The sequence below is a fragment of the Rattus norvegicus genome, chromosome 5 (assembly GCF_021556685.1).
Source record: "Rattus norvegicus strain SHRSP/BbbUtx chromosome 5, alternate assembly SHRSP_T2T, whole genome shotgun sequence".
Lineage (NCBI taxonomy): Eukaryota > Metazoa > Chordata > Mammalia > Rodentia > Muridae > Rattus > Rattus norvegicus.
Genome location: NC_141538.1, coordinates 158,940,814 through 158,965,626, shown reverse-complemented (window position 1 = coordinate 158,965,626; position 24,813 = coordinate 158,940,814). Strand labels below are relative to the sequence as shown.

Here is a 24,813-nt window from a genome sequence, read left to right as displayed (position 1 = left end):
TCTTCTAGAAGGGCCTGGACCAGGGACCAGGAGCCACCCTTCCATGCTAGCCCCTGTAGTGGGAGTGACCACCTCTTGTCTCAGGCACATTCCAGGCCCCTTCATCAATGACAAGGACCCTGGGGTTTTGATGGGAGTCTGCCCGCCTAGCACATGCTGGGCACTCTGCGCACACCGTCTTCCTCACTGCTGGGGCAATCCTCTTGTTCCCAGCTCAGAGGTTAAATCCAGGCGACGTGACTCATCCGAGGGTTCTCTCCACCGTGGCGAAGTTCTCAGCCCAGCCAGAACTTGTCTGCTCAGATGACTGGTGGATCGGGAGGCTTTGAACTCACTCAGCCAAGTCCAACCTTTGTTGTTGTTTTTAGACAAGGGCTCATGTAGCCTAGGTTGACCTCCAATTTGCTATGTAGCTGAGGATGGCCTAGAATTGCCGGTGTTTCTGTTTCTACCTCCTGAGTGCCGGGAGTTATAGGCGTGTGCCACCACACCAGCTCCAACACACCTATTTCATGTTATTATTTGATTTTTGGAATCAGGGTTTGCTGTGTAGGCTCAGGCCATCCTTGACTTTGCTATGATCTTCCTGCCTCTGCCTCTGGTGCTGGGGGATTTAAGGTAGGCACTGGGATGCCCACTTCTGGATTTTTTTTTTTTAATTCAGAATATCCATCGTGAGACTTTGAGTAAGTTACTTTCTCAGGAGCCTCTCTGCATACAAAGGAGAACCCATGGTGTAAGGTGTGAATGAAATTGTGCTTGGAGAGGAATGTGTGGAGCCCAGGAACCCAGAAAAAGCATCACTACCACCACCACCACCACCACCACCACCACCACCACCACCACCACCACCACCACCACCATCCACTGTCAGGCTTCTTCCTAAAGGGCCAGTGTAACCCCTGAGGCTTCTTGGGACTGCAGTCTCTGTCAGGACTCAGTCAGGCTGCTCTGTCTATAGAACAACCAGAAAGAATGGAGGAGCGAGCACACATTTTTCTGTTTGCTTTGTGCTTTAGTGACAGCTTTTCCATATGTGGAGCTTACCGTGCTTCCCAAGGCTGGCCCTTGACTCCCAGAGATCCTCCTGCCTCGGTGTCCCCAGGGCTGCGAACTCAAGCATGCATGATCCGATCGCATTCAGCAAGGGAGGACAGGCCCGATTCAGCCCTAGGGCTGCCCCTGACCAATACCTAAGGCTTTGGAGTTTCGGTGGAGAGCACAGAACTGCTTTGGTGTGAACTGTGAGCGCAGCACGCTCACTGCCACTGATCTGCGTGGATTCGGTGCGAGGGGGTGGGGCTACCTTTGTGTCCCCAGCTACGCTTTTTCTGGGGCTCAAGGAATAGGCAGAGCACTTGTGAATACAGGACTTTTCTGATGTTCAGAGGCCTGTTTTTTTTTTCTTTCTTTTTTTTTTAAAGATTTATTTATTCATTTAATGTACGTGAGTACACTGTAGCTGTCTTCAGACACATCAGAAGAGGGCGTCAGATCCCATAACAGATGGTTATGAGCCACCATGTGGTTGCTGGGATCTGAACTCCAGACCTCTGGAAGAGCAACCAGTGCTCTTAACCATTGAGCCATCTCTCCAGCCCAACGCCTGTGTCCTTGACGAGCGAGTTGTTGGTCTAATCTGTGCTCATTGACACTGACAGCAAGAAGGATGGCTACGGCAAGGCCATTCCCCTGTCCTGCAGCGCCAAAGGAGTATTCTGTGACCCGAGCCACTGTCACTGACTAGGAGCCAGGAACCTGTGGTGGTGAGCCTGTTCCTCCCGACAGCGCTATCATCCAGAGGCTATTATTAATATTGTCATTATGTCTGCAGTTTAACAAGCAGATAACTGAGACTCAGAGAGACCAGACCGCTTGTCTCGGGCCACACAGCTGTCTCACAGCTGCCCTGGAGAGGCTCTTTCCCCCTCAGTGTATGCCTGCCCCTTTCCCATCTTCCAGGGTTAAAGGATCTGGATCATACAGGGCTCCACCCATCTTGGAGTCTTGTCTTGATCTCCGTCCTACCAGGAGACAGCAGACAGAGCTTACCCCTGCACTCAGCACTCCTGGAAGCCCCATCTTTGTTTATTAGTCCTTTCCTTCTACCCTGGCTAACTTCCTGGGCTGGGCCGAGGGATATATACCCAGCCAGGCTGGGACTGACTCAGCCTAACCCTTCTTGGTGGTAAAGGCCAGGGCCCCCTCGGGTCCTCCAGTCTCCCGCCCTCTGCCCGCCTCCATGTCCAACGCACCGGCCCGGCAGGTCTGGCTGGTAAATGACTCATACAGCTGGGTTGTCAGCAAGCCCAGCCAGGCCTGGCTCAGGAGCCCGGGTGTAGCAGAACCGAGGCTCCTGCTCCCTCTACCAGCAGCTTCTCCACCAGATGCTTGCCCGCTGGTGACACCTGCACCTGGTCACTGGCATCTTCTTCCCTGAGGACCACGGTTGAACTGTGCACAATCCAGGTCAGTCAGTCTTTCCCAGTGAAGGCTTCTCCGTTCTTTTTGGAGTTGGATGGGGTTCTTTGGATATGATGGAGGTGATGAGGGTCTCCTGTGCTGACACCTTTGGACTCCCGGGTGCCCGGTTCTCCCTAAGAGGGCAGGAAGTCTTGGAAGTGTGTGTGTGTGTGTGAGTGTGAGTGTGTGTGTGTGTGTGTGTGTATGTGTGTGTGTGAGTGTGAGTGTGTGTGTGTGTGTGTGTGTGTGTCTCAGAGGGAGCCTTATTGACAGTTCCACAGGGGTGACCCTGAGTCTTGGGGAGCAAATGAGGGCATGTGAGAGGAGGAATTTGGAGGGAGCCACGAGCACAGGTGTATGTTGGGAATTCCTCTACCCCATTTCTAGGCTTATGGAGGTTGAGGAGGGTGGATATGGCTTCAGAACATCTTCATAGCTGGAAAACTGAGGCTCTGAACCCCCAGAGAAAGCGGAGGTGGTGCAGTGACTGGATACTCTCGGGTCCACTCTCAGCCTTCCTTGCTGCTCAGTGGCTGCCTGCTTGTTTCTCCCGTGTTCTTACCCTGGTGGCCTCCTCTGCCAGTCCCGTGCCATCCCTGGCATTTCACATCTAGAGGGAGGGACAGCAGCTTACACGGTTGCCTTGGTAGGGACTGTAGCCGTTTGTGGTTGGGTGGCATTTTAAAGGTCACTAAGCAGTCTTGTTCTGCGTCCCTGACAGGTGGCTATTTAGACATAGCTTGACTACCTCTGTGACGGACGGCTCACTGGTTTCAAAGGATCTCTTTCATTGTTTGGTCAACATCTGGCCAATGATAACATAAAGAACTCAGCGGGGGCCCCTGCTTCATGTTCTCATTTGGTGAGCACAGTGCGGGCTTGTGTGGTGTGTTTAATCCTTCAATATCCCCACCGAGTACATGCTACCCCGATCACAGGCCCAGAGGGGTGAAGTAGCTTCCTGAAGCTCTCACAGACAAAGACAGGGGAGCTGGGTTTAAGGAGGAGGAAGGGTGGATGTGACAGAGGACAGAGGGGCCTCTGTCCTGAGTCTGTTTCTTCTTCCCCATTATTGCTGTCTCCTGCCACCTCTTGCTTTCTGTAGAGGAACTCTGGTGATCAATAAGGCAGTGAGTCTCTCACCAAGGTGCATCACAGTTTACAAAGCTATCTATGTTGCTGTTTCCCTAGGGCACTCACAACAGCCTGGTTAACTGGACAGGGTGGGAACAATCAGCCCCATGGTGACTGGCCTTAGAGAAGTCAGGCATCCTGCCTGAGGCCACATGGCTATGAGACAGCAAGAGTTTAGGGGTCTCTCCCTTCCCTGACCACTTCCTCATCTTTATAGGTTTTGGTCTGGAGGACCCTGGAGAGTCTGGTAGAAATGTCAGAGATGGGGTTGCCTCGCACACTGAGGCCCAGCTTGTGGCTACCACCCACCTGCCTCTGTCCCCCAAGAGCTGAGGACTTTGGGGGTTTGAGAGGGTGGCCCTTTCATATCCCTGTCATCAAGAAGAGAGTCGTCCCCACTCAGTATGGAGGACAGTCATGAGGAGGAAATCCCAAGAGGAATCTGCTGTTCCGCACTCCTCGTGACAGCATTGTAATGGCTTCCGCGATGCTGTGGTTGAGAATCTACTCAATGGGCACTGTCCTGGATGGAGCACAGGTCACATAGAGCTCTCCTGACGGCCCCATTTCCCAGAGGGCTCTAACTAGTCAGAACCGGTCTTATTTTAAAATGCTGGGATGAGGCTGCGAGGTGGTGGTGCACACCTTTAATCCCAGCACTCCCGGGAGGCAGAGGCAAGTGGATCTGAGTTCAAGGCCAGCCTGGTCTACAGAGTGAGTTCCAGGACAGCCAGGGCTACACGGAGAAAGCCTGTCTTGGAAAACAAACCCAAGACAAAACGAAAACCAAAATGCTGGTGTGATGCCTTGCACCTGTCATCCCAGACCTCAGGAGGCTGAGGCAGGAGGACTGCTGTGGGTTTGAGTTCGAGACCATCCTGAACTACAGCGTGAGACCCTGTTTCCACAACAGCAGCTCCCTTCTCCCTCAAGACAACCTGACAAGGGCCAAACCTCCACACAGTACAGGCAGCTGCTCGCCCAAGGTCTGCAGGCCCGCCCTTGACCTTTCACCCTCAGGACTGGGGTACTTTTTAAAGAGTCACCTTGAACCTCTTAAGCATTTCTCATAACATTTCCTTTTACTTATTGTGCGTGTGAAGGGGGACGAGAAACCTGAGCTTTGGTACTTGTGTGGAGAGAAGGGTCATTAGCTCACCTGTGAGATTCTTGATCTGCTCCTGTGTGACACAGGATCACAGGTTGTTCGATGCGATGCGGGGGCAGCTGAGACTGAGCTCAGTCAAGGTCACAGATCCACTAGGTCGGGGCAAGAGTTCCAAACAGGTCTGCATGTCCCCTGAAGTGGTCACCACACATGCAATGCAAGCTCCCCAGGGAGCAGAGGTCTCTGGGGTACTCAGGAGCTGAGCAGGAAGCAGGTGTTGGAGAGCTGGCCAGGCGGCTCAGTGGGTAAAGGCAAGATTGCTACCAAACCTGACAGAAATGTGAAAAATAAGTAAAATCAAAAAGGGTTGATGTAGAGACTCTGGGATTCCTGAAAACCAGACTCCAGGGAAGAAGTCCCAGGGGCTGAGAAGAGGGGTTTGAGTACCTCCCTTCAGGCCTCAGCGTCTGACTGAGGGGAACCTCCCTCCCAGATTCCTCCAGTGTGGGGTACACCAGGAACTGGGTGTGGAGGGGGAGAGCTCACCAGGCCAGCTGAGGGAGGGAGCCAGGGGTTCAGATAGACAAGCGACCCCTCCCCATCCCCCACACCCCTCCCTACCCTGTCTCTTCCCCAGAGCCAGTTAGCTGATAAGCAGTCCTTCAATCTGATAAAAAGAGGTTTGCAGTGGGCTTGCTTTTCAGAGCCACTGGGCCTGGAGCCAACAGGCCACTGCCTCCTTCGCTCTTTAGAAGGTCTAGTCTTCCTTTTGTGACCTCGAGAAACCCTTGTCCTCCCAGCGCCTCAGTTTCCCCTTCTGGGAAAGGAGAGGATTGGTTTCCATCGATCCTAAGAGCCCTTCAGCTCCCACCCTAAGGTCTCCAGGGGCCCAGTGGCTTCTTGCCACCCTGCGTCTGTGTAGGAATCTGTGGCCTCTGGTGGGAGGGGACTGAGGGAAGTGGTGGTCACACAAGCCTGAACCTTTTAGAATAAACCCCGGAGATGAGGCCTCATAGCGAAGGTCCTGTCTATCAGTGGGGAAAGGATGGCTCAAGGGTCAGCTCTGTGTCTTCCCTGGGTGAGTCACTTGTCCGACCCTGGGTTTCCATGGCTGGTGAGGGTATACATTCTCCTAGTGTCTCTCTAAACTTCCTGCATAGAAGTGACCTGGCACCCTTTCCTACAAATGGACAAATTCCAGCCTGGCAGGGCGCCTCCCCATGCTGCCTCGGACCACAATGACATATTTCATTTATGCCACAGGATGGCTGTCTCTGAAGGTCTGGAAGCCACATACCCCATCCTCTTTCTCTCCCCACCCCTGGGTCTCACGTAGCCACAACTCCAATGTTTATTAAAGAATGACCTTGAACTTCTGGTTCTCCCGCTTCTTCCTCCCAAGTGCTGGGATTACAGGCGTGCACGGTGATGTCTGCTTTCTGCACCTGCTGAAGAGCAAACCCAGAATTTCTCGCTTGCCAGGCAACCAGCGCCCAGCCATTCTTTCTCTTCTCAAAATTGTTCCGGCAGCTAGAACCCCGGGTCTTGTGTCTCCATGCCCCATATGGGTCTTGCCTCTCCAACAGGAAACTGCTCTGAGCAGGGAGGGCACAACTGTTCACTCTATCTCGCCCCAGAATCTGGCCTGCTTGAGCCACAGGTCAGAATTAATGAGATGGGAGGGCTTGTGGGTCACATGAGATCTCTCACAGGAGGAGAGCCAGTGAGACAATCTCAGGGCTGCCAGATGCCCACCACTCCAGGGTCTGAGAGCTCTTAGGTAAAGGAGGGGTGTCTCCAACTAAACCCACAGTTCTGTTCCCAGGCCCCACCCTGCAGCCACAGGGCAGGGAGCTCACTTTGCTGGGTACAGTTTATGGCTGCCTACCCTCCTCCTATCTGGAGACAGACGCTTGAGGTTGGTGCAATGCCCTGGCACGGAGGTGTCAGGGAAGGGACTGTGGGATCCTTTCTGCCACTGCTGTCACCTAGCCTTCTCAAGGTGGCTCATCTCTCTGCACTCCTTGTTTCTTTGTTCCTAAAAATGTCAACACACCCCTCTCTGCCTTCTCTGGAAGCCCTGCCAGGGGATTTTCCAGTAAACAAGGAAACCACGTCTACCCGGCTACCTTCCTCCTCCTCTCCCAGGGTGAGCAGGGGAAGGGGTGTGGCTGGGAGTGGACTCTGTTTCCTCTCCTGTTCTCAGTTGCCTTCATGAGTCATCCTTCCATCTGTCCATCTGTCCATCCATCCACCCATCCAACTTCTCTCTCCCCATTTCTTTTTTTAAAAATATTTTTTTCTTTTTTTTCTTTTTTTTTTCAGAGCTGGGGACTGAACCCAGGGCCTTGTGCTTGCTAGGCAAGCACTCTACCACTGAGCTAAATCCCCAACCCCTTAAAAATATTTTTAATCATTCGTTTATTTTTATTTTGTGTACACCAGTGCTTTGCCTGCATGAATGTCTGCGTTGAGCGCATGGGCTCCCCGGGAAATGGGGTTAAAGGGCAATTGTGAGCCACTGAGTAGGTGCTGGGAATTGAGCAGAGGTCCCCTGGAGAAGCAGACAGTGATGTTAGCTTCCCATCCCCACCCGTTTCTACCCTTCCATCCATCAATCTATACCTTCATGTACCATCCATATAGTTTCCATTCATCAATCTCTCCATTCATCACCCATTAATCCATTTTGTACCTGCCTACCTGCTATCTATCCATTTCCATCTGCCCATTCACCTATTTACACACTGAGCTACCCATCTACCATCAATATATCTATCTGTCCATCCATCCACTAACCCATCCATTCATCCATCTTCCATCTACTTCATCCATCCACCCACCCATCCATCCACCCATCTATCCATCCACCCATCCATCCACCCACCCATCATCCACTCATTCATCCACCCATCTATCTATCCATCCATCCATCCATCTACCCACCTATCCCCCGATGCATCCAAAGGCCGTTTATTGAATGCCTGTCCAGCACCAGACACCATGCTCTGGAGACATGCGTCTTTCAAATCCCCTTCAGAGGGATTGGGATAGCAGAGGTGACAGACAATTGAGCAAGCACTACAGTCCCTAATACAATCCTAATGGTTGGTTGTCACAGTTGGTCAGCTTCCTTGTGTGTAGCAGAGGATGATAGTAGTTGCCACCTTGAGAGATTATTGTGATCTGATGGGATCACTCAGGGAAAGACCCGGGACCTAGCAGCCAGGGAGTGCCTGGGAAGGTGATGATGCTGATGGTGGTGATGGTGGTGATGGAGGGGTGAAGGGGATGACGGGTGATGGTGATGATGGGTGATACAGGTGATGGAGGGGGTAAAGGAATGTTGGGTGATGATGGTGATGAAGGGGCTGATGATGATGGTGGAGATGAAGGGGTGATGGGTGATGGTGATGATGGGTGATGCAGGTGATGATGGTGATGAAGATGATGGATGGGGTGAAGGGGCTGATGCTGATGTGGCGATGCAGGTGATGATGGTGATGATGGTGTCACCACCGACTCCAGGCCTGGCTCTGATGAACCAACCACAGTATCAGGGAGCTCCTCTTGGAAGGCTGATTTCCTCAGAGGCAGCAGAGGCAGCAGGGGATAGTGACACAGGTCAGGGCACCAAGTCAGCTTCCCAGAGGAGGGCGGGCCGCAGGAGAATCACCTCCACGTAGGGCCATGCTGGCCGTGGCTGGTAGCTGATCAGGTCTGAGGGATTCTACAGGGCCTGGGATGCCATTGCTGCCCACCCGTCTGCAGGAGTGGAGCATGCACAAAGAAACCAGGCCAGGAGCTATGCATGGTCCTCCACTTTGTCTTTGTCTTTGTTTTGAGATAGCGCCTCCCCATATAGCCCAGGCTAGCTTGGAATTGCTGTGTAGTCCAGGCTACCCATGATTTTATGGTCCTCCTGTCTCTGTTTCCTGAGTACTGGGTATAGGTATGTGTCACCACACCCTACGTCCTCAGACTGTCTCTGCAGGGTGCAGAGACAGGAAACCAGCAGAAGCCCTGGAGAGGCAGACAGCAGAGGGGGTCAAGGGCACAGGTATGGATGGAGCCAGGAAGGGTCCCAAGTGGCCCCCTGGGATTGAGGGACTGGGGACACATTGTTCTCATGTTCTGCTAGACTCCTGGTTTCTAGAGAGATGTGTAGGGATGGCCTGGCACTGAGGGAATACAATCTGTGTGTGTCATGTGAGGGGGCAGGTGTCCCGACTCCCACGCTGGTGCCTCAGGAAGAGCAGTGATCCCGAGAATCAAGCCCAATGCTGGCACCCACACTGTCAAGCTCTGCGGGAGCATGGGTCAGACCCTTCCCACTTCCTCTGTCCCAGGCTTGGGTTTTGCCTCTGAAGAGTTCAACAGGCAATTATTGACATTGGGTTATCCAGCAGGTGGAGGGTTAAGGGCTTCAGTACTTAGAAGGAAAAGAGTAAATGTCAGCTTTGCAATGGTGTGGTCTCCTGGCACGAGCAAGCCTTAGGTTCCATTCCACGGCACAGAAAAATGAAACAAAAAAATAAACGTGAGCCAGAAATCCCAGGTGACACTTAAGGAGGGCTTAATCCAGAGTCACGCAGATGAACCCCGCTTGTGAAATTTCGGGGAGGTAAGAAGTGAACCTAGAATGGCTTACTTGCTGTGTGTCTCAGGCAGGCTACTTGCCCTCTCTGTGCTTCAATCCCTCACGTGCAAAGGGATCTTGGAAACTTGTTCTTATGAGAGGGAAGGGGCTTGGGCATGGAGAACATTGAGCTTGATGTACCCCAAGCATTCATAAGGGTTTGGGGGGCTTTGCAGGGAAATGGATGGTGGCAGTGTGCAAATCTGAACTGATGGAAGCTGATGGGCTTCATGAGGGGCTGGGTTGGGGTGGAAGACCCGGGGTCCTCCTTTGTCTTTGGTCTTTAGTGTGCTGGATGCCATCTTCGTGGTCCGGGATCTGTGCCTGGGGCGCATGCTGAGGTCGCAGCAGCAGGTCATTCTCAGGAGGGTGAGCTCTAGATTTCGATGGCCGGGTTCTGGCTGTGTAGACTCAGGCTGGCAGGGCTGCTGGGGGTGGGGCTGGAGGTGGGGAGGTCGGGCCGGTGCACAGTGAGCCTCTGTGAATGGGAGTGATCCAGCAGAGCCTCGCACAAGGACTGGGAGGTTGGCTGTTAATGGGCACTGGGGCTGCTCCAGAGAGCCAGTCTATAAAGCCGGGGCCTGCAGCTTCTTGGGTGCTGCTGTTGGGAGTTTATGAGGAGGCTGCAGCCACATAAGGGCCCATTGTCCCAAGAGGGCACGGTTTTATGGCTCTTAGAAAGCTTCTTTCATCTGGGGACCAGGGAGCTGGTAGAGAGTCCCAGTCCCGGGCGGGTGGCGGTGAAACTGGGGACAATGGAGGTTTCTGGGGCTCGTGCCAGGCCATAACTGTGCCCAGTGTCACTAGGGGCTGGCAGCTGTAGACCGCCCTCCCCAGCTGTAGTTGTTCCCTTCTGGAGACCTCGTGTCTGGGCCCAGTCCCCTGGCTGGGCCCACTCTGTCCCTGGGTCCCTTGCTCTTCCTTTTCTCAGCAGTGTCCCCTCACCCTGCCTCTTCAGTCCCATAGTGGCTTCTAGGACAGGCTCTGGGCTCTGTCAGCTGACCAGCAACTCTGAGCTCTTGGTGGTAACCTGATGCCCGGAGGAAAAGACCTTGCCTCCTGTCCTTTCTGGCTGTGTGCCCAGGCCCCAGGCACAGCCACTCAAACCCCTGCTCAGAGGCCCCAGCTGCTCTGCTCCTCCTGAGAGGCCGTAGGTGAGGTAGGATTCCTGGGCACATGGGCCTGGGCTGGTGGGCAGAGTTTCCGAGTATCCCTGCATCTGCCTCTGAGGCCCTTGCTCATATTTATCCCACCGTGACCTTTCACCTTTGTCCCTTACAAGACATAGGAAGGCAGAAGCAGGGGGCTGAGCTACTTGGACCTTAACAGGTCCTCCTGTATGGTGACAGTGGCCAGGACACAAGGACACACTTGCCCCTTGTCACAAGCTGCTTTGAGTCAAGGAATAAAGATGGCCTCGGGAGGGTCCAGTGACAGCGTGGGGCTCACGGCATTAGTAATGGAAGTCCGGACCTGGACTACAACATCAACATCTGTGAAGTGTGAATAAGGTTCTTTATAGGGTCCCTGGGGGGCGGGGACAGGGGGACGCATTCATACACACAAGTGTCCACACAGAGCAAGAGAGAGAGAGAGACAATGTTGCTTGCTGTCATCATCATTTTATTTTTATTTATGTTTGTTTACTTTTGGTTCATTTTGAGGCAGGGGCTCATGTAGCCCAGGCTACTCACTACGGAGTCAAAATGACCTTGGACTTCTGTCCCGCTGCCTCTGTTTTCCGAGTACTGGGATGACAGTAGTGTGCTGCTCCTAGCTTATGTGATGCTGGGGACCGAACCCAGGGCTTTGTGCATCAGGATGGGGAGGCACGGCCCTCTACCAACCAAGCCACATATCTGAGCTTTGTCTCCAGCTCGATTTCTTTTTATTTTTCTCTCAGACCCTCGGCCTGAACTTGGCTGTGGTTTTTTTTCACAGTGCGAACAATGACTCTGCTCTGAGAATCTTTGTGGTCATTTTTCCAGCTCAGCCTTTGACTCTCTAATTCCACATTCCCGGGAGCAACCAGCCAATGGGCTCAGTGTGGGTCAAGTGGCCACCATCCCATCTGACCTACTGTGGCGGGAGGAGGTGGCTCCAGGGTCAGTCTTGTTGGAGGCTGTATTACCACGGGAGGAGAGAGAAAGCTGAGTCTGGTACTTTCTCTGTCGACACAAGGGTTTCGTAGCTTTCAAGACTATTTAAGTTTAGATTGTTATGTGGAGGTCAGGGGTAAGGGTACAGGCCTCTGTGACTTGGAGGCTAGCCTTGTCTACATAGCAAGTTCTAGGCAAGACAGTGTTACCTAGTGAGACCCAGCCTCAAAACCACTACAAATCCAAGACACAATATGAAGACGATTGAGGAAGACACCAGACGTCAACCTCTGGCTTCTGTACAGGCGTGCACAGGCAAGTGCCCTCACACACACACACACACACACACACACACACACACACACACACACACACGCATGTGCACGCACTTATGCACACGCCATATACACACAAGATAAATGAAAAAACCGCATACTTCTGCAAAATGTCAGGGTTTGTGCCGGGTTTGGGGGCACAGAGCTGCAATCCCGGCCCTTGGGAGGCTAAGACAGGAGGATTGCCTGGAGTCTGAAGGCAACCAGGTCTCCAGCATAAGATCCTGTCTGGCAAAACAAAACAACCAGAAGAAAAAGCAAACAAAAAGCAACCGCTGGCCTGTCGGGTGACTTTTCCTGGGGAGATGTGAGCAAATGTCTGTTCACTCCAGACATGGCACCAATGACAGACCAAAGAAACATTTCCACCTAAGTCCAGCTCAGGAGTGAGCGACAATGTCCTGAAGGCTGAGCCCTTCAATCCTCCCTCTGGAGACCTTGCTAGCAGAGGCAAAACAGTGTGCAGCTGGGAGGGGAGGGCACAGGGCAGAGGGAGGGGGGAGAGCACAGGGCAGAGGGGGGAGGGCACAGGAGAGAGGGAAGGGGGAGGGCACAGGGCAGAGGGGGAAGGGCACAGGGCAGAGGGGGGAGGGCAAAGGGCAGAGGGGGGAGGGCACAGGGCAGAGGGGGAGGGCACAGGGCAGAGGGGGGAGGGCACAGGGGAGAGGGAAGGGGAGGGCACAGGGCAGAGGGGGAAGGGCACAGGGCAGAGGGGGAGGGCACAGGGCAGAGGGGGGAGGGCACAGGGCAGAGGGGGGAGGGCACAGGAGAGAGGGAAGGGGAGGGCACAGGGCAGAGGGGGAAGGGCACAGGGCAGAGGGGGGAGGGCACAGGGCAGAGGGGGGAGGGCACAGGGCAGAGGGAGTGGGGAGGGCACAGGGCAGAGGGGGGAGGGCACAGGAGAGAGGGAGGGAGGAAGGGCACAACTGCAGTCTCAGGTGAGGGTCTGGTGAGCTGCCTCCCCACCGTTAGACCAGAGAACGTGTTTAATAGGCTGGATCCCGTGAGAGTCCTGAGCCATGACTGCAGTTGCTCTGTGAGATGGTGAGGGCCGTGTCATGCCTCTAGGAAAGGTGTGTGTTATGTTACGTACAGGTATTGGAGCTGAGACCGAGAGAAGGAAGAGACTTGTTCTGACCTAGAATGAATGAGTCATCTGACCTTTTCCCTAAATTTTATTTATGGGCGTGTGTGTGTATGTAATGTTTGTGTATATGTGTGTTTGTATGTATATATGAGTGTATGTGTCTGTGTGTGTGATGTATGTGCATATATGTCTGTGTCTGTGGGTATGTATATGTGTATGTGTGGGGATGTATGAGTGTGTATGTGTATGGTGTGTCTGTGTGTGTCTCTGTGTGTGAGTGTGTCTGTGTCTGTCTGTGTGATGTATGTGCATATATGTGTATGTGTGTCTGTGTCTGTGGGTGTGTTTATGTGTATGTGTGTGAGTGTATGAGTGTGTGCATGTGTGTGGTATGTATCTGTGTGTGTGAGTGTGTGTCTGTTTCTGTGTGGTGTGTGTGAGTATAGGTGTATATGAGTGTGTGTGTTGACATGAGGAGGTTAGAGGACAACTCCACTGTGGGACTCAGGGATCAAATGTGCCTCACTCACCAGCCTGTCCTCATAAGCATATTTACCCCTGAGCCATCTTGCCAGCCTCTGTCTGATTTTGTAAATGACCCCAAAAGTTCAGAAAAGTTGCAAGTCCAGTATGCTCCCACTTCCCACCCCCTACCCCTCTCCCGGGCAGGAGAGGAAGCTGCTGGCTTCATGGTCTTTCACCCTGGGCACTGTGCTGTGCTTCTGCCCACAAGGACACTATCTCTCAAAGCTCCCCTACAGCTAGCCAAATCAGGAAGTTCACATGATACCTTACCATGGTCTAATCCTCACACCCTAATCAAGATTTTCCAGTTGTCTAACAGTGGTCTTTGTAGGAGAAGCTTGAGGTCTGATTTATGAGATGGGTTTAGCTGTGAATACTCTTTGATTCCCTTCAGCTTTGGAAGTCTCTTCAGCCTGTCCTTGATATTGGTGGCCTTGGCGCTTTAAAAGACAGTGGGGACCAAGTCTGGCAGTACACACCTGTGAGACCAACACTTGGGCGCCTGAGCCGGGGTCGGGGGCAATGGAGAGTCCAAACCCATATAGAACAGGGTGTGGTGGGCATGGTTATAATCCCCGGCAAGCTCCAGGCCAGTTGAGGCTATATATCAGGGCTCTTTCTAGAAAGAAGAAAAGGAAGGAAGGAAGGAAGAAAGAAAGTAAGAAATAAAGAAAGAAAAGTGGGTATGTGGCTCAGTTGTACAATGCACTTGCCTAGCATGCAGAAAACCCTGAGTTTGATACCCAGGACTCCATACACTAGATGTGGTAGCACATGCTTGGAAGGTGGAGGCAGGGGGATTAGATATTGAAGGTCATCTGAGGCTTTAGGGTGAGCTCAGAACAGCTTGAGTTATATGAGACCCTGTCTCAAAGCGAAACGAAGCCAACCCTTAGAAGAGAACGCCTCTTATTCTGCATTACTGGCTTTTTGCCCCTGACTGAGTTTGTCAGGGATCCTGAGAAGCGATGCTGTGTCCCCTGTGGTGTGTCTGTGTCTGTGGGTGTGTATATGTGTATGTGTGTGAGTGTATGAGTGTGTGCATGTGTGGTATGTATCTGTGTGTGAGAGTGTGTGTCTGTGTCTGTGTGATGTGTGTGTGTATAGGTGTATGAGTGTGCTTGTGATATATGTGCGTATATGTGTGTATATATGAGTATGTGTGTGGTATGTGAGGCAGTTTGTGTGGTCTAAATACTCCCTACTTGGTCCTGATAGTACTACCTGAACACATGGATGCATTTACTGTGAAGTTGCTTTCTTTCCTTTTGGGGTTGAAAAGCATTGTGTGGGGAAGTGCTTGAGACCTCGAACTTCAACACATTCTTTAATTTCTTTCCAGTGCGTGGACCTGGTGGTCCATTGTGGAATGTAAGCTGCTATAACCCTAGTTTATTTCCTTGCCTGTACCGCCCAGCAGGGCAGGGAGTTGGACAGAGCCACATTTTAACGTGATTGAGATGGGACTCAGGCTCTGTAGAAGATGGCCACTTGGGATTGGGGCTCAGTCTCATGACCAGGACAGAGCAAGGACTTCCTGTGGACACTTGTTCAAGATGATGTGGGAGGGTGATTGCTTGGCTGTGGAAATTCACTTCCTTGTCCACCCATTTTCTTTTCTTTGCTTTCTTGGTTTGTTTGTGTTTGTTTTGGGTCAGGGTCTCACTAAGTAGCCCAGCTAGCCTGGAACTCATTCCGTAGACCAGGCTGGCCTTCAACTAAGTCACAGAGATTTGCCTGCCTCTCCCTCCTAAGTGCTGGGATTAGAGGTGAGTGCCACATGCCTGGTACTTATAGTTACTTACTTTTATATGTCTGTGGGTGTGAACATGGCTCCCATATAGAAGTCTGAGGACAGCCTGTGGGGACTGATTCTCATCTTCCACCTGTGGGTTTTAGGGATGCTACCCGAGTTGGTCAGGTTCAGAGGTAAGCACCCTTAAGTACTAAGCCATCTTGATGGTTCTTCTTGATCCATGACGAGGCGGGCTGGTCTTGGGAATCAGAGGAGAAGGCAGAGGCAGGACCTCTGTGTCTTCCTCTTGGTTTTGGTACCAGCTTGTTTGCCGACCTTGGGCCAATCGAGCAGCTTTTCTTTAGTCAAAGAGGAACCCAGCGCCTGTCCTTGCCCCCTCCTTCCCACACTCCTCCCAAGCTCAGGGTGAAAGAAAGAGAGGTCTTGCATTACTGAATCTTTTACGAAATCTCCGTGAATCTTCTGTGAGAGGTGCTCACACAATAAATCCCCCAGGAGGCATGCTCAGTGGATGATTCTGGTTCATTGAATGTTATGGAATATGGGAACGTTCCCAGACTCTTTTTTAAAAAACTAATTTATTTTTATTTCATGTGCATTTGGTATTTTGCCTGCATGTCTGTGGGAGGGTGTCAGGTGCCCTGGAACTAAAGTTACAGACAGTTGTGAGTTGCCATGTGGGCACTGCGAATTGCACATGGCCAGTGCCCCTAACCACTGAGGAGTCTTTCCAGTCCCCAGACTCCACCCGCCCCCATCCCATTGACACCCAGGGGCTCAACTGTCCAGCAGACATGCGTTGTTTCTGTTGCAGCATCTTCTGTCCTAGGTGTTATAAGGATGCTCTGCTGACTCCAGAAACCAGATCTAGGGCAAGTTATGAGAGCACCTTTCCTGCTGTGCCTAGAGGGGACTTAGGGATGCTTGGGAGCTGGGGAACTCCTAAGGAGGGAGCAGGGGAAAGAGCCATTTGACAACTATTGCTGGAGAGGTGTCTAGAGAGCAGTCACAAAGCTTGCCCATGATCCTAGGGCCTGAGAGACTGAGGCAGGAGAACCAAGTTCAAGATGAGCTTGGGTGACATAAAAGGGTTGGGTCTCAAAACACCAAAGCAGGGCATGCTAGCACTGCCGGCCACCCCAGGGTCTAAGAGGCAGAGGCAGGAGGGTCTTGAGCTCAAGACCAGCCTGGGCTACATGAGATGCTGTCTCAAACAAAGCAAAAAGGCAAAGCAAAAACTCGAATCCAATTGAATCAAATCAAGCTGAACAAAGAAGTTGAATAATAAGAAGCAGTTAGTGCCATGGTTGTCATGGAGTAACCAGGAGCAGAGACAGCAAGAACAAAGGGCCAGGGACATCCCTTGTACTCCATCTCTGCAGTGAGATGTTAGAATCTTAGAAGCATAGGTTGCTGCTCAGAAGGTCTCACACTTGTAACCGTAGCACCTAGGAGACCTTGAGGTAGAAGCAATGTTGTGAGTTCAAGGCTAGCCTGTGCTGTACAGTGAGATCCTGTCTCAAAAAAATCCCACCGACTGAAAAAAACCTTAAAAATAATAAAAAGAACCAGGCATGGGTGGCAGTGCGTGACGTTAGGCCCAGCACTCAGGAGGCAGAGGCAGGCAGATCTTGGAGTTCAAGGCCAGTCCGGACTCTATAGTGAGTTCTAGGTCAGCCGGGGCTACATAGTGAGACCCTGCTTCATAAACCCGAAATGCTGGGAGTAGTGGTACGCACCTTTAATTGCAACACTCAAGAGGCAGTGGCGCGGAGGTGGGTGGGGGGATCTCTGTGGGTTTGAGGCCAGTATGGTCTACACAGTGAGTGCCAGGACAGCCACAGCCAGAGCCATGTAGAGAAACCTTGTCTCAAACAAACCAACCAAAAATAAATAAATAAATAAATAAATAAATAAATAAATAAATAAATAAGAAGAATATGGAGCTGGAGGAGGGAGGGAAGAGGTCTGTGAATGTTCAGAGAGAGAGAGAGGTGACAGGGAGGAAGAAGGCAGAAGGCTGTGTTGGCCCGGCCTGTGAGAGCTGTGGGCTCATATTTTTGTCAAGCATGTACTAACTACTCCAGACATGACTCTTTATGGCAAAAGTGGAGAGCTGAGGGACAGTGACGCTAAGATGCTAAGTCACGGGGAAGGGCCTCGTCGTCAGGGGTGCACTGGGCTGGAAGAGAGGGTTGGCTGGTGGGGAACATATTTGTGCGGAAGAGGCCTGTCCCCAGCAGAACAGGGCCATTGGGAACACAAACTGACATCACTGGCTCCTGGCTGTAGTGGGAGTTCTGGCAACCTGGCTCTTTATGGCCAAGCTCCCAGTGATCAAGTGTTGGCCACCAGTTAACAGCAACTGCGAGGGACTGTGGGGAGAGCAAGCTGAAGCTATTCTGTTTTCTCCACTGGCGGTTTGCCGCATAGAGCCTCAAGGGTTTAATGGCTGAGGGTTTGGGGGTGCCCACTTGGAATCCATGAAATCCCCAAGGGTTGGGTGTGTTTCTACCTTGTGCAGAGCTTCCAGGAGGGGAGCACAAGGGGGACCTGGAATAGGACTCTGCCTTTGTGCCTGGGCCACAGGGTTCACCATCACCAGGTAGAGACAGTTCCAAGTGGCATCCTGTTCACTGCTGCAGGTTCAGAGTGTAAGGGTGGCTTCCTGGGGATTCTGGGTCTTGGTGTAGTTCTGGAAGGGAATGGAAGATTCAGGAGCTTGGAGCAGATCCTGAAAGATTGAAAACAGAGCCCCAGGGCCCATGCTGGGCTCTGGTTATGACAGCTTCTGACTCAAGTCACACTGTGGTCTAACCCTTAGTGCTACAAGCTCAGGGGTCACTCTGAACATTGGAAGAAGTTCTTTCAGCTCTGCTGCCCTTTTGGAACATTCCTCTGTTTTTCATGGTACATTAGTCCCCGGCATGGAGGCTCCCCCAAAACAGAGCTTAGGCCTGTTTGTTCAAGAAGTCTCTCGTCTACCCACCATGGCACCTGGTGCCTACGTAGCAAGTGTGCAGCAAACACGAGTCGTGGACTGAGCAATGAATTCAGAGAGTTCAGTCCAATGCCTTGTCTCTGCACTGTGGGAGCCTGTGAGAGCCAAGGAGGCAGGGTCTGGGTCTCTCTGGTTCCTGCCCTCTCAGCTCTCCTAAACAGAGAGTGTTTAACCTTCTTTGGGTTTATTTCATTTTGTGTCTATGAGTGTTTTGCCTGCATGCATGTAGGTTCACCATGTGCATGCCTGGTGACTGAGGGAGCTGGAAGAGACTTTGGGCCCCCCTGGAACTGGAGCCATGAATGACTGTGAGCCACCATGTGGCAGCTGGGAATTGAACCCAGGTCTTCTGCAAGAGCAATGTGTTCTCTTAATCATAGGCTTATCTCCCCAGCTGCAACAGAGAGTATTTAAAAAATAAACAAAGAATCAAGGGGGTGGAAAGGGTAACACAGCGAGTCAAGTGTTTTGAAAACAAAGAGAATCAGAATCAGAAAACACAGGCTGACAGGGCGACTGCTCTTCCAGACGTCCTGAGTTCAATTCCCAGCAACCACATGGTGGCTCACAACCATCTGTAATGGGATCCGATGCCCTCTTCTGGTGTATCTGAAGACAGCTATAGTGTACTCATATACATAAAATAAATCTTTAGAAAGCTGGCCAGACAATCCAGCCAAACTGGCAAGCTCCAGAGGCCAAAGGGAGTGAAAGAGAGACTGGCCCTGTAGGGCCTGAGTCTAATTCCTAGGAACCCATGTTGCAAGTTTCACAACTGCTGGGAACTCCAGCTCTAGGGATCTGAGACCTCTGGCTTCTGTGGGCACTTCTCAGATTCATACACATATATACATAATTAAAACTAAATAAATCTTTAAAAAAGATGGTGGTGAGTGACTGAGGAACATATCTAACGCCAACACACACACTCACACACTCACACACCCACACACTCACACACACACTCACACACTCACATACTCACACACTCACACACCACCACCACCAAAATACCTTTCTGCTGGCTTTGTGGTCACAAACACAGTTAGACAATGACTTCAACCTCCGCTTTGCACTTGAACCCTTCAGATATTACTGCTAACCCAGGAGTAATTGCTGATAAGCCCGAGTGTGAATTGCTTCTCACGTAGAGATGTAACTGGCAGTGTTTAATAACAACGGGATAATCTTAATTAGTGACCCGATAACTGTAATTAGCTACATCATATCCGGAGGCCCTCTCTGGGATCTGGGGAGGGAGTAGCCAGCGCTTGGCAGCCTTGAGGCAAGCAAGGAGGCAAGGCTAGAAGCCTAGCTTCACCTCCTCCTTGTTGGGGGCTGGGGGGATTGGGCAGACGACTTGCATTTTTGAGCCTCAGTTTTGTCACGGCGAAATGGGGTTGTATCAAAGGCTGGGGCGTGAAGATATTGAAACCTTTCTTTGAGCAAGCCCTAGCCCTTTTACCTGAGGCTGCCAAGCTGCTACCAGAGTCCAGGCTGCTAGGCTGCACCCAACCCCTGTGGTTGTAGGACAGCCGCAAGGGGCCTTGTGTCTGCGTGGAGACACATCCCGGGTCTCCATTTCCTTAAGGCAGGCCCTGGCACCTTTTGCCCCTTACTGGGAACTCCAGATCATGCTGGGGGAATTTAAAGGCGCCCGGTGTCTTCAGAATCTTACCCGGGGCTGCAGAGGAGCGGCGCAGTGGTGTGTAGGGGCGCCCGGTGCCAGACCGGGAAGGCGGAGGTGTGTGTGTGTGTCCGTTGTGTCGCCTGGGGTCCCTCCACCCCCAGCCTCAGTTTCCCTGAGAGGGAGGAGGATATAGGGAGAGGAGAGCCGAGCCCCGCCCCCTCCGGGATCACTGTTGGGGGAGCTGCGTGCAAGCCAGGCCACCAGGGGTTAAGCGGTGACCTCAGCCGCGCGCCCCGGGACCGGGCGGGCGGGGCGGGCCGTGCAGCGGCTGCAGGCCGCGGGCCGGGGCTGCAGAGGGGCGCGGGGCTCGGCCCGGCCACCGGCGCCCGCGGCGGGAGCGGGAGGCGCGGTGGCGCGGAGCCTTTGTGAGCAGCGGGGAAGGTGAGTGCGCGGCGCCCAGGCCCAGGCTCCCGGGTTCTGGCGGTCGCTTTGTGTGTCCGAGTCTCCCAGGTCCCCAGCCCTGTGTGCGCGGGTCTCTCTCGGGGTCGTGTCCTTCTGTGTCCCTTGAGTGTCCCTCTGTCTGAGTCCTGACTGGCCTTTGTGCCTCTCTCTCTCTCTCTCTCTCTCTCTCTCTCTCTCTCTCTCTCTCTCTCTCTCTCTCTCTCTCTCTCCCTCCTTCTCTCCCTCTCTCCCTCTCTCCCTCTCTCCCTCTCTCCCTGTTCTGGACATCCCCCCCCCCCCCCCGGCTCTGTGTCACACTTTCCCCATCCCTCCACTGTGATTCGGTGTTGTGGGGTCCCTCCGAATTGCATGAAGTCAGGTAACACGGGGTGGCTTCTGTTTTGAGTCAGCCTCTCCCATCTTGAGTCCTGGCCCAAAGGCGGGACAGCCGGGCCTTCCGCAGGAGTAGAGTGTTGGAGGGGTCAGCGGCAGGCCATGGGTGAGAGGTATGAGCCCTTGGAAGACAGGTTTGAGTCCAGTAGGTTCTCTAGATGGCAGCGATCAGCTTTTAGGGGTGGCTTGTAAGAGGGAGCCAGGTGGGGGAGGGGCTGGATCTCTCTGTGTTCCCGAGGGTGAGAGTCATTTGGACCCAAGAGTCTGAGGACCCCATCTCAGCCCAGAGCGGGGAGATGGTACTGGGTGGGTCATTTCTGAGGGGCTTCCGATCTCAGTGTTTGCTTCAAAGGCCTTGGAGTCCCCATGGGGAAACCCCTGGCCAGCCTGCCCAAGGTCCCATCTGTTCCTCTTGGCTGTGTGGGATAGAGCAGGTTGTGCAGGCTCATTAGTACATTCGGCCCTGCCCTGCAGCCAGCCCGGTCGGCTTGGCTGAGAGCTGAAACACCCATCTATCCACCTGTCTACACAGCATGGGCTTCTCCACACAGAGGAGAGAGGAGGAGGCACTGCCTGAAGATCTCAGGCAAAGCTCAGTCAGGGCTTGCCTTTTATCAGGCTGCAAGCTGCTCCACCATCCCTGAGGCTGGTACCCTCCCTTCTGCTGTATACCTCCGTTCCCACCCTTGCTTCATCTACAAATGGGTTCCATCCCTCACCTCTTCCCCGGGAACCTCCTCTCCATTGAGACAGGCAGGTTTCTCCCAAGCTCTTAGGATTCTCGTCTCGAGTAGAGGGGCTCCTTTACATCTGGGAGGCTTTGGATGCAGTGGCTATGTCTGTTCTTGGTCACCAGCCCGCAGCACTGCCTGGCGCGTAGTAGCCGATATCGGAAACTGGTGGTTCCTACATGTTTGCCCTTTAAAGTTTTAACTTTAAGAGGCTGGGATGTAGCTCAGCGGTGGAACACTTGTCTGGCACGTGCAAGGCCCTGGTTTCTATCTCTTGTTCTACAACCAACCAACCAACCAATCAAGGAACAGGGAAAAGCTGCTGGGTTCCTGGGGTACCTGGGAACAGGAAGGATCTCTGCACAGATACAGTATCTGCCAGTCAGAGGGCTGGGCTCGGAGCTCCCAGCCCTGGAAGCTTCTACAGGAAGAAGATACAGAGTATCAGAAATATACTCTTCCTAGATCAACTTGAAAAGACCAAAAGGGTGGTTATATAGACTGCTACTAACTGCTGTAGTTCACAGCCAGCCACTATCTCTTGTTTGACAACAACCCCGGTAATTAGGCAGGGAAGACAATATGTTTAACAGATGAGGAAGCCGAGCATCCTCAGGGAACTGATTGCCTGAGGTGAAGTTAGCGGAGGAGCCTGGGTTCCAGTTGGGCTTCCTAACTGCATCCTTGCTGACCTTTGCAACCTCTCTGTGTTCTCTCCCTGCCCTACTCGGGCCAATAAGTCTCTGTCTGGTCCTGGAGAGGTCCAGCATCCACGCGGATTCTATCTCATAAGCAGTGAGTGTTCTAGGGTTCTCTTGACATCTCCCTAGACTCCTGCAGGCCCAGCTTCTTGTCTGATGTCCCCAGAGAACATCCTAGTCTTTGCCGCAGTGCAGGTCAGCAGGCCCACTTTCTTTCAGGGTCCTGGGTTGAGTGCGTTCTGGGTAGTGCTGTGCTGGAGTTAGCGTTGTTTTGATGCACACAGAGCAGAGCCGGTGGCTGAGTTTCAGGAGCTGACTGTTAGTCATTATTCGATCACGAGGGAGGCTGGGGGGAATGGCTCAGTGGGTAAAGCCAATCTAAGGATCTGAGTTCGAATCCTCAGAACCCATGTGGGAGGTGGAGGGAGACAGGCAAGTTTTTGGAGACCAGTTAGCCTGGTCTATACAGCCACAAACAATGTCTGTCTCAAACAAAGTGCAGGATGAGGACCACACTTGAAGTTGTCCTCTGACCTCCACACATCCTGTAGCATGTGCGTGCCTGCTTTCACACGTATGACCACACATACACACAAAACACAGATGTACAAAGATTAAAAAATTGTGAGTTAGCACCAGGTGTGGTAATGCAAACCTTAATCCCAACACTTGTAAGACAGGGGTAAGTGGATCTCTGGGAGTTTGAGGCTAGCTCTGTCTGTGAGGTGAGTTCAGGCTAGCCAGACCCTGTCTCAGAAGAGAAGGGGAGAGGAATGGCATGAAGAGCCTTGATTTATTGAGAGCAGCTTGACCAGGTACAGGGGGAATGACCCAAGCATTGAGAAGCAGGGCAAGATGTCCAAGTGACAAGTCAGGAGCTCATGGTAACATTCAGAGCATCGTTTGGCCAAAGCTGCATAGGCACTGGTGACCATGTCCGATCTGTACAGATTCTGTGCCCATGTGAGGGCGAGGAGTTGGCTTGCTTTTGGATGGTTTGTGACCTCTGGTTGGGGTTCAGGAATGACAGCTTATTGAGTCTAGTCTGAGTCCTGATTGTGGTTGCTGGGGTCGGCTTGTGACAACACCCAGAATGCATTGCTAAGTTCCAGAGACGTTCAAACTGGTCCTTCAACACAGCCACCATCAGGACACGGACACTTTGGTTGACTATGGTGGAGCAGTGTGTGGAGCACAGTACAGAGAAGGAATGGCCAGGGGGCAGTATCTGCAGAAGTTCAGTGGCAGAAGCAGCAGGGCTTCCATGTGGCTCTGGCATCGGGTGAACGGGGTGGGGGTGGGGGTGGGGTCTCCAGGTCTGTGACAGAGTAGGGACAGAGCATCCTCAGGTCTAGGATGTTTTTGGGGTTTCCTGGGCATCCCAGAAGAAAGCATGTTAGGCCTTCTGCTGGATCCGCCTTGATCCTTGGGCATCGGCCCTCGGGGGATCCTAAGGTGATCCACTCTTCCCTGGTGCTTTTCAGTGAAAGTCCATCCCAGAAGCCCCCTGCTTGGTGTGCATCCTGAATCCCAGCCATTAACACACAAGACAGAGACAGCCACCTCCTCATCCCCCCTCTTTTTCCTCTTCCTCCTCATCATTGTCTTCCTCTCCCTCCTCCTCTCCTCTCCTCTTCTCCCTCTTCCCCTTCCTCCTCCCCTCCTCTCCCTCCTCCTCTCTCTTCTTCTTCCTCCCTTTCCCTCCTCCTCCTTCCCCTCCTCTTCCCCCTCCTCCTTTCTGTCTTCCTCTCCCTCTTCCCCTTCCTCTCCCTCCTCCTTCCCTTTCTCCCTTCTCCTCTCCCTCCTCCCTCCTCCTCTCCATCCTCCTCTCCCTCCTCTCCCTCTTCCCCTTCCTCTCCCTCTTCCCCTTCCTCTCCCTCCTCCCCCTCCTCCTTTCCATCCTCCTCCTCTCCCTCCTCTCCCTCTTCCCTTTCCTCCCCCTCCTCCTCTCCCTCCTCCCTCTTCCTTTCCCTACTTTCCTCCTCCTCTCCATCCTCCTCTCCCTCTTCCCCTTCCTCTCTCTCCTTCTCCCCCACCTCCCCCTCTTCTTACTCCTCTCCTCCTCCCCTTCCCCTTCCCTCTTCCCTTCCTCCTCTTCATCACCCTCCTCCTCTCCCTCCTCTCTCTCTTCCTCTTCCTCGATTTCCCCTCTCCTCCTTCCCCTCCTTTTCTCCCTCCCCCCCTCCTCCTCCCCCTCCTCCCCTCCTACTCTCCATCCTCCTCCTCTCCTTCCCCTTCCCTCTTCCCTTCCTCCTCTTCATCACCCTCCTCCTCACACTTCCCTTTCTTTATTGTCTGAAGTGGGTGGAGGGAGGGAGCTGTCAGAAGCCGCTCTTATTCAATTTCCATAAGAAAACAATGGTTAAATCAAGTAGGAAAATAACAGTCTTAGAAGAGAAAACGTCTCCAACTGGATCCCTCTCAGACCCCCCTGGGCGGCTCATTACACAAGCATTCATTCTGTTTTGATTATTTTCTTTTCTTGAGACAGGGTCTCACTGTGTAGACTTGGCTGGCCGGCTGCTTGCTCTGTAGACCGGGCAGGCTAGGAGCATGCAGAGCTCTACCTGCCTCTGCCTCCTGAGCGCTAGGATAAGAGGCATTTGTCCCCATGCCTGATCATTTTTATTTTTTAAAACATCCATTTTATTTTGTGTGTATGGGTGTGCAGGCGCATGTATGTGCACCACGTGTGTATGCCGAGGTCAGGGGAGGGTGTGGGATCTAGAACTGGAGTAACAGATGGTTTGTGAGTTGCCATGTGGGTGCT

General features: G+C 52.8%; 1 protein-coding gene and 1 long non-coding RNA gene across 12 annotated transcripts in view; one reads left to right on the top strand and one right to left on the bottom strand.

The window, feature by feature from the left end:
* Nucleotides 1-1,005: 1,005 nt before the first annotated feature.
* On the bottom strand, nucleotides 1,006-6,853 carry LOC120103020 (uncharacterized). 2 transcript variants are annotated; one of them, XR_015621283.1, is made up of 4 exons: nucleotides 6,594-6,853; nucleotides 6,072-6,153; nucleotides 4,757-5,034; nucleotides 1,421-3,073 (listed from the first exon to the last, which is right to left on the bottom strand). It is a non-coding gene; the product is annotated as an uncharacterized LOC120103020 (long non-coding RNA). The 2 variants fall into 2 exon arrangements; XR_015621282.1 differs by lacking the exon at nucleotides 6,594-6,853 and having other exon boundaries at nucleotides 1,006-3,073; nucleotides 6,072-6,533.
* The window catches only part of Arhgef10l (Rho guanine nucleotide exchange factor 10 like), a 159,780-nt gene continuing 137,248 nt past the window's right edge, over nucleotides 2,282-24,813 (top strand). For 4 of the 10 annotated variants that reach the window (XM_087551097.1, XM_087551094.1, XM_087551092.1 and 1 more), the window contains exon 1: nucleotides 20,083-20,218. The gene's annotated coding sequence lies outside the window, so the exon portion shown is untranslated. Of the gene's footprint in view, nucleotides 2,470-19,423; nucleotides 19,892-20,082; nucleotides 20,219-24,813 lie in introns of those variants that run through there. The other 6 variants (XM_087551093.1, XM_087551091.1, XM_087551088.1 and 3 more) reach the window with 2 other exon arrangements.